The 8,369-nt window shown below is 31.0% G+C and overlaps 1 long non-coding RNA gene across 1 annotated transcript; it reads right to left on the bottom strand.

Moving 5' to 3' along the window:
* Positions 1–525: 525 nt before the first annotated feature.
* LOC122581011 lies at positions 526–1,917 on the bottom strand. The gene is made up of 3 exons (XR_006320947.1): positions 1,877–1,917; positions 1,147–1,210; positions 526–561 (listed from the first exon to the last, which is right to left on the bottom strand). It is a non-coding gene; the product is annotated as an uncharacterized LOC122581011 (long non-coding RNA).
* Between the last annotated feature and the right edge of the window lie 6,452 nt (positions 1,918–8,369).

The following is an 8,369-nucleotide window of genomic DNA, read 5'->3' as shown; positions in this document are numbered from 1 at the left end:
AACATCTTCACAATATCTCAACCAGATGCATATAACTCATCTTATATATATTTCATTGATAAATTAATCATATCAACATCTTAGTCATGATACATATAAATCATGTCCACTATAGATCAATCAATAAATCAGAATGCATATTTTCCATGCAAATATCAGATGCACATTGAAAACAAATTTAATCGACACTTTTACTAATGTGCATTCCATTAATAATATTTTTCAATTTCACAAGCATATAGTGTAACACGAAACTAGGCGGAAACATGGGGCATTAATAGAAAAGCTCAGCACGACATGGGAATTAAGTAGAGACGACTAAATGAATTCAAGGATTTGAGCAATCCATACATAATTCAAATACGATTACAAGTTTTGGATCAAATAATGCACGAGGAGCACAACACCATCAATAGTTTACAAAAGATAGTTCAATGATGGCTAACGATCCTAGGCATAACCCATGAACGGGTGCAATGAATCACATATCCATAAAAGTCCAAGCTCAATCCTATCACATGCAATGCAATCATCCATCACGTCTTTGATTCACTTGATTACCTGAAAAGTGTACTAAAATACGTCAACATAAAGTTGGTGAGTTCATAGGTTTTGACTATAAGAACCAAGTGTCGGGATAACAACCGTTTAACCTTGATACGAACATAGTTAGATCATTAAATAATCATAAAACCTTGAAACCTTGATTTGGATCTATAAACGATCACACACCTTGAAACCTTGATTGGGTCATTAAATGATCTCATAATTGGGATCGTTAAACGATCACCAAGCCTTGAAACCTTGATTGGATCATTTAATGAACCTCATAACCTTGATACGAACATATACAATCACACAACCTTGATTCACAATCCAAACGAGCACATAACCTTGATAAACTAGCCAAATAATCATATGACCTTGATTCACAAAGCAAACAAACACATAACCTTGATAACTAGCCAAACATTCATACAACCTCGATTCACAAAACAAACAAACACATAACCTTGATAAAATAGCCAATCATTCATGCAACCTTGATTCACAATTAAACGGACACATAACGATTAACAAAACGAGTAAACACGTCGTACACTTTCCACCCCAAAATCATATAGAGAAAAGGGGCTACGAACTCACCTTAGCTTTAGAAGTTGTTAGAATGAGCTTAAGCGGGTGAGCGGGGAGCACAACGATCACAAACCTATTACATCAACATCTTATCGTCACATTATATCCTACACTATGCCACCACCCCAAGAATGGTTTATAAGATGGATTTAAAACACAAAATATACATAATTAGCAAATATGTGGCACGCAGGAAATGCATTTGGCACATATTTGGCTTTTTCAGGATTTTGGGCAAATATGTGGCACATGCATACATGCATGTGGCGCATATTTGACTCTGTTGAGACTTTACACAAAAACTGTGGCACATGCATTACTGCATGTGGCACATATTTAGCTATTTCGGATTTTTGTCAATTATGTGGCACATGCACACATGCATGTGGCACATATTTGACCCTGTTCGGAATTTACACAAAAACTGTGGCACATGCATACCCAATGTGCCACACCTGGGCATGTTCTTGCTCAAAACGGGTTTTGACACTAAAATTGACCCAAAACTCATTTTCAAGCTTGAATAAACGAAATTGAACATAAACAAACATAACCCACTATATAAATTCGATTCATAACATCATTTCTTGTCTAAAATCGTTCATGACCCATTTCACACATCCAAGAACCCTAATCTTGACCTAATTACACTTTGAATCCGATTTTTACCAAGAGTTTGAGAGGTTAAGCTTAGAAACAAGTTTATAAATCTTAAATGATGAATTTGAGATGGATATACCTTACAAAAATCTTCCACAAAAGCTAAATTCCGGATTTGACCCGTTTCGAATGAATCCTTGCACTATGAAACCCAAATTTTGATATATTGTTATTATGATGACAAAGATGAAAACCCCTAACCAATTCTTGCTAGAAACAACTAATTTTGTGTATTAAATTTAGAGAGAGAGAGCTATGTGCAAGAGTTCTTGCAATAAGTGAGAGAGAGAAAAAAGATAGTGAAAGGAATTTGGTGGGTGGGAGGGGATTGAATGCAAGAGGATGAGGTTGGGTCTTGGGTATGGGTTTGGGCATGGGTTGACCCATGGATAGTTCATTTACCTACTCAATCTAGTTACACCACAAGTTAGCAATCAACCATTACATTAATGACCATTCGACTAAAAACGATCATTATATATATATATATATATATATATATATATATATATATCATGCAAACACCTTGACTAAAAACGATCATTATATATATCATGAGGTTGGGTCTCATAAAACACCTTGAATATCATGCAAACACAACTTGACTAAAAACGATCATTATATATATATATAAATGCATATTCACCTTAAACACAATTAAATAATAGCCAAACTCGATCATATATAGAGTAAACGATCATCATTAATCAAATGTACACAAAGCTAACGGGTCAACAAAAGTCAAACTTCTCAAATGTTACATATAGAAAACTATTATGATCATATATATATATCATACATCACTAACAAGCAAACAAAAACATATCGTACTCAATCAATCAAACAATAATCTGTATATTATATACTCAAATATTACAAACTAATTCATATCATTACATTATCTATCAATCTCATCACTGATTATCAAGTAATAAGCATTTGATAAACCTTATAAATTTATATAGTCAAATCTTCTATAAATAAAACTTTAGAGCTCACTACAATCATATAAACATAAAGTTAATTTCACTTTAATAAATGACATCCATATGGATATAATTTGAACTCCATCAAATACACTTTTCCATTTAAATATCTAAAATATTAATAAATCATCAATGCTTTAGATTAATGTACAATCCAACACTATAGCATATCAAATAAGCCAACTATATATATAACTAGCTAATCAACCCGGGTATCTTAATAAAAGTTTTCCTAATAATGTATACATCAAAAATAGTTATAGGTCTTCTTTATTGTATGGAAATCTTATATAAAAAATGTGATCATCTCAAATGATACAGCGAACACCACGCTATGAAGTCTTGTAGTATCGACCACAATTAGAACTACATAGCATATATTGGACATATATATCAGCTATAGCTATACTATTCATCTTTGGTATCAACTTCGTTCTCATCGCCTTCTTGTTTGTCTCAGTTTTTTCTCTATGCATGCATCTCTCCTTGTTCAGCTATAGCTATATGATCATCTTTGTTGTTCCCGGACCTTGGCTATTAACTTGATCACTGGAAACATGAATAGACCAGATCTAACTTAAACATAAACATATATACAATGTGTGGGGGAATAAAATTAGATGTATCTTAAGAAACTAACTGAGCATTTCCCATCCAATGGCAACCCCAAGTACATACTGCATACTTGAAAGCCACATCGACATCTTTTCCTTGATTGTGGTTCTTCAATTGGAACAAATATAACTGCAAGTTTGATAAGATCTTATATGACAAAACAATGACTATTTGTATGCTAACCTGACAGCCTCAATGATTATAAAAAATGCATTCAGGAAAAAAGCAAACAATAGGATTAAGAGTATCATTATCATTAGTGAAAGTGTTGCTGGAAAGTCGGATAGAGCTACACAACGGCACTTGCGAGATGAAAGATGCAACTTTTTATTCTTCCCCATTTCAAGAAAAAAAATTGACATGGAGAAGGCTAGTAACAAAATATCCAACTACCTGCAATATCTCACATTCAAATTAAGTATTTTGTTAAAGTGAATTAATATCATATCCAAAGGCCAAACCATAAATCCCATGCACTATTTACTACTAAAATAACAATGTACTTGAGCTATAATATCAAGTTGTAACTGTTTAGCCAAAACTAATTCTTCTAATCCCATAAATCGCAACTTCGCAAGCTCTGACTACCAAAAAATTACAATTGCAACATCTCCTTTTGGCATAAAATGTGCCACCATCAAGCCTTAGCCAATAAGCTTAAATGTAACTACTGAATACTGATGGTTTTGATAAACAAATCACAAAGAAAAATTTTAATCTTAACCCACACTTTTTATTTTGCGATTTGCATTTGTACTACTATGTAATCAAACATCAATAAATTGTATAAACAAAAGAACTCAGCACCTTAAGGAAAAGCAACAAAAAAACACTTCTATGAAATGGAAACCAAGAATCGCAGTCACTAGAACAATTTTGGTATATATGACACAATTATTATTTATTATAATTTTGGACAAGAAGTGGCCCAGGTTAAACAAAATGACCCGTACCACAAACTTATCTATTATGACCGGTTATCGGCCTACCCATTTTACCATATTCAGTACCACAACATTATAAATTAATTTAAAATGTGGAACCAAATCTCTCTTAAAGAAATACAGAAGCCAAGTACTTTTGAGCTAAAGATTTTGTGTGTATATGTGTGTATATATAATATATGAGGGTATGGAGTATGTTACTGTTAGATACCCAACTTGGGTGTAGAACCCCTCACATCTTGTTTTTTTAATCCATAAAAAGTATGGGGCCCAAGCATTTATATATATATATATATATATATTAAAATATTGGTATGTGAGGGGTTCTACACCCAAGCTTGGGTATCTAACAGCCATATACTCCATTTTCTCATAATATATATATATACATATATATATATATATATAATTCAGTGTTATGGTAAAGATATATATGGTTTAAAATCAATATTTACTAAATCATCAAACTCATAAGATGATAGCAAATAGCATACTTATCTACTATTAAGAATGAAATCTACTCACCTCACTGCACACGTGCTAGGACTGATATACAAAACAGCTTTACACAACGGCATGTGTTTCCTAGCACATAATCAACAATCCAAATTCGAAAATTAGTGTAAACTGTGGAAAGAAACCTTTGAAAATTAAGAGAAAGTCAACTCACCCTGATCCATTGACTGGAAGAGGCATGATCCACAAAAAGTAGGCCCCAAAAGAGTTATTGGTTTCAAAGTAATTTCACGGATACTGTGCATCCAAATTATTCGGTACCCGGTGTTTTACTGTGTTATAAATCTCTCTAAATTCGTTAGAGCATTGCTACATAATACCAGAACCATAAAAGCATATTAGATTATTAGTATGTAAGTTTACCGCACGATAATGCAAAAAAGTGAATGATTAAGTTTAAAAGAAAGTACTTAGAATAAAAAGCATATAAAGACCTGAAGACCTGAAAGAATTCTATCGCGGGCTAGCTCAAACTTTTCATATTGGCAAAGAAAGATTGTCAAGATGCGCAAAAATGAATAGAAGTTAGCATAGAAATATATCCGGCTAATGAATTTCCATCTCCAGGACCAAGAAACTTAGTTATAAGTTACAAGTGTTCTGAACAAAGTAAAACCGAATCATCCACTTGTGTCGATTAGACTGGTCTTTGATTTGAGCATTGACTTAGTCCCTGATCAAAGTGCTGATGCATAACATCCATACTTACCCAACAATCCGTAACAAACATACACTCTAATTTTAAATATGATACTTGACATGGCAATAACTAGTTTGAGAAAATGCATTTAAGTAATTATCGTTAATAAAAGAAAAATGTTTAGAAGAATTTATAGCATTATAGCAAACGCTTGCCTCTTCCACTTCTTCTGCAGATCTTATAAAACTCGACCAGTTTTTTCGCCTTAAAACATCTTCTTGAGGATAATTCTTCAACAACATGCCAATCTCTAGTTTCTCTTTAAAAATTCTTTCTTTTTTGTGATCCTCTTCTTTAGGTAAACGCTCCAACTCTTTAGTCTTTTCACGTTGATAGGTTTTGCATTCTTAAAAAGCGCAACTTAAAATCTCAAATATAAACCTAAACCAACCTAAACGGTAATCCTTAAACCCCACTGGTGAAGTAAATGAGTACATTTCCCGAAATGAAAGTTTTTGTCAGTTTCAACATAAACTAATACTAATTCATTTTCGGTTTTCAAAACGCAATTATGTAGACACAACCCCTTTATAGACGTATTCCCAGCTTGAATACTCGGTAAACCCTAAACCTAAGTGAAGGGGTCAAGGGGATCAACTCTGGTGACAACTTTTTATTCTACTTAATTATATCGAAGAAGATAAATTGAAAGCACTCAAAGGTTCATCTTTATATTTGTTCTTTCTTATTTATACTTTCAAATTTTTGGGATAACCTATTAAAGATAAGCTATAAAGTCGAAGAATCAATAAAATAACAAACATATTATCCTTTAGCTATAATCCCAGATAAACTTTTTAAAAAACTCCACAAATCCCCTTTATTATATGTATATAAAAAAACCTAAAATCCAAAAACTAAGCTAACAATTTTCAAGAATGTATAGAAAACAACAGTCACGAAACATTATATCAAAAAAAGAAAAAAAAAAGGAAAAAGAAACCTTTAGAAAAGAAAAGTAAAATTAAGATGTTCATACTTACTTGATGCATCCATTGATTTTGGAATATGATGAGGATGTTAATACACAGAAGAATGATTTGATATATAGTTTGGAAGATTAAGTACAAAGATCTGAAAATAAGATTTTCCTTTATTTGATTCGGTGTTTGTTGTTAGGTTATTTGTTCTTTTGTAAAATAGTTCTTTTTTCTTTTGTCATAAACTTTACGACGGAAATTTTCCCGAAGCAGAGGGGGAGGTTGACACTTGTCAATTTTTTAAAAGCTCTTTAGCTAAAAGAACCTTGTTTTATTAGGGAGAGAAATGGGATCAGATAATAATTGACATTAAGATTTATTAATTCACATAAAGCTCAAAACTTTTATCAACCATGACTTAAAAGTGAATAATATAAAATTAATCCATCATGGTATCTTTTGGTATTTATTAGGTTAAAATCGCCCATGAAAATATAAACACCATATATTAAAATCCAGTTAATACAATCATAGGCTGCTAATTATAGAGTATTATTCCAACAATTTTCGTAATGCAATCACTCATAGTAACCATAACGATATTGGAGACAAGTCAAAGAATTATTAAATATATAGTTAATTCTTTATTGAACATTGTGCGTGTGATCAAACATAGCAAGCTAGCAAAATATTAGTCCAAATAAGAATTGATAAACTACCATTATTTTTAGGATTAATAATATTGGAATCGGCACAATATATACTTCGGTTCAAACGATTATTTAAGTAAATTAACTTGACACCATATTTGCATACAGAATAAAATCTATAGTTACTTGATCAATATTCCATACATCTTCAACATCTTTTATTTTTCACTAGTTTTCATTTCCATAATAAAAACAAATAAATCATTACACGGACAATTTAATTTCATTTCATTGACAAACTCATAATATATATCTCACCACTCGAAGTTTTGAATAACAGAAACAGGAGACATATCAAACAAATAAAATATACCATCTTCGCATAATATATTCAAAACGTACCTTCATGCTGATAATATCAAAAGAGAACAAATAGATGTTCCATAATTAATAATCAAGCAGATGCACATCTACCTTTTAAGATAATCAAAATCATACAAATATACAAGCATGTAGTCATAGTTATTATTTATTTTGTTTATTTTGAAATGAAATAATTAATTAATGAACTAATAAAGTATAGGATAATACAGGAGCAGTAAATAGTACGTTATACAAAGCTTTACCGATCGACCTCATTCATGTCATCATATATGTTTATTAGGTTACTAGTAGTAACGAGCTACACTAATTAGTTAATTATTTTTCTCCATCATAAATTGATATATATTAAAGTTTAAAACTTTATGTAACTAAAAGTAAATATATAATCAAATTAACCATAATACTTGTTGATATCGAAATTCTATGTTACCATGTATTGATGAACTTATATACAAAAGGTGTTTAAGAAATGGATTAAACCAAAAATTTCACAGCAAAACAAATGGTACATAATATTTGCATATTATATATATTTTAATCTATATATATTAAAATATATCAATAATAAACTCACAAATTTAGTAAATGATACAAGACTACAAGCGACTTTGGGTGTCCATATTGATACCATCTATTTATTTATTTATTAAGGTTTTGTATGATGCTACTAATATAACAGGCATCACAAATAATTATAGATTCATTCATATAATAACCTAAGAATAGATATAGCTTCAATCATTGAGTATTATGTTTTATAGAGGCATATAAGAGATAAACATTATTGGTGATTTATAAATCATCACATATTTGCAGTAAACTAGGAAGAATTTATTAATAGTCGATTAAATTGTACC

This window comes from Erigeron canadensis, chromosome 9, assembly GCF_010389155.1.
Source record: "Erigeron canadensis isolate Cc75 chromosome 9, C_canadensis_v1, whole genome shotgun sequence".
NCBI classification, from domain to species: Eukaryota; Viridiplantae; Streptophyta; class Magnoliopsida; order Asterales; family Asteraceae; genus Erigeron; species Erigeron canadensis.
Note: the sequence above shows the minus strand (reverse complement) of the source record. Positions and strands in the feature narration are given on the sequence as shown.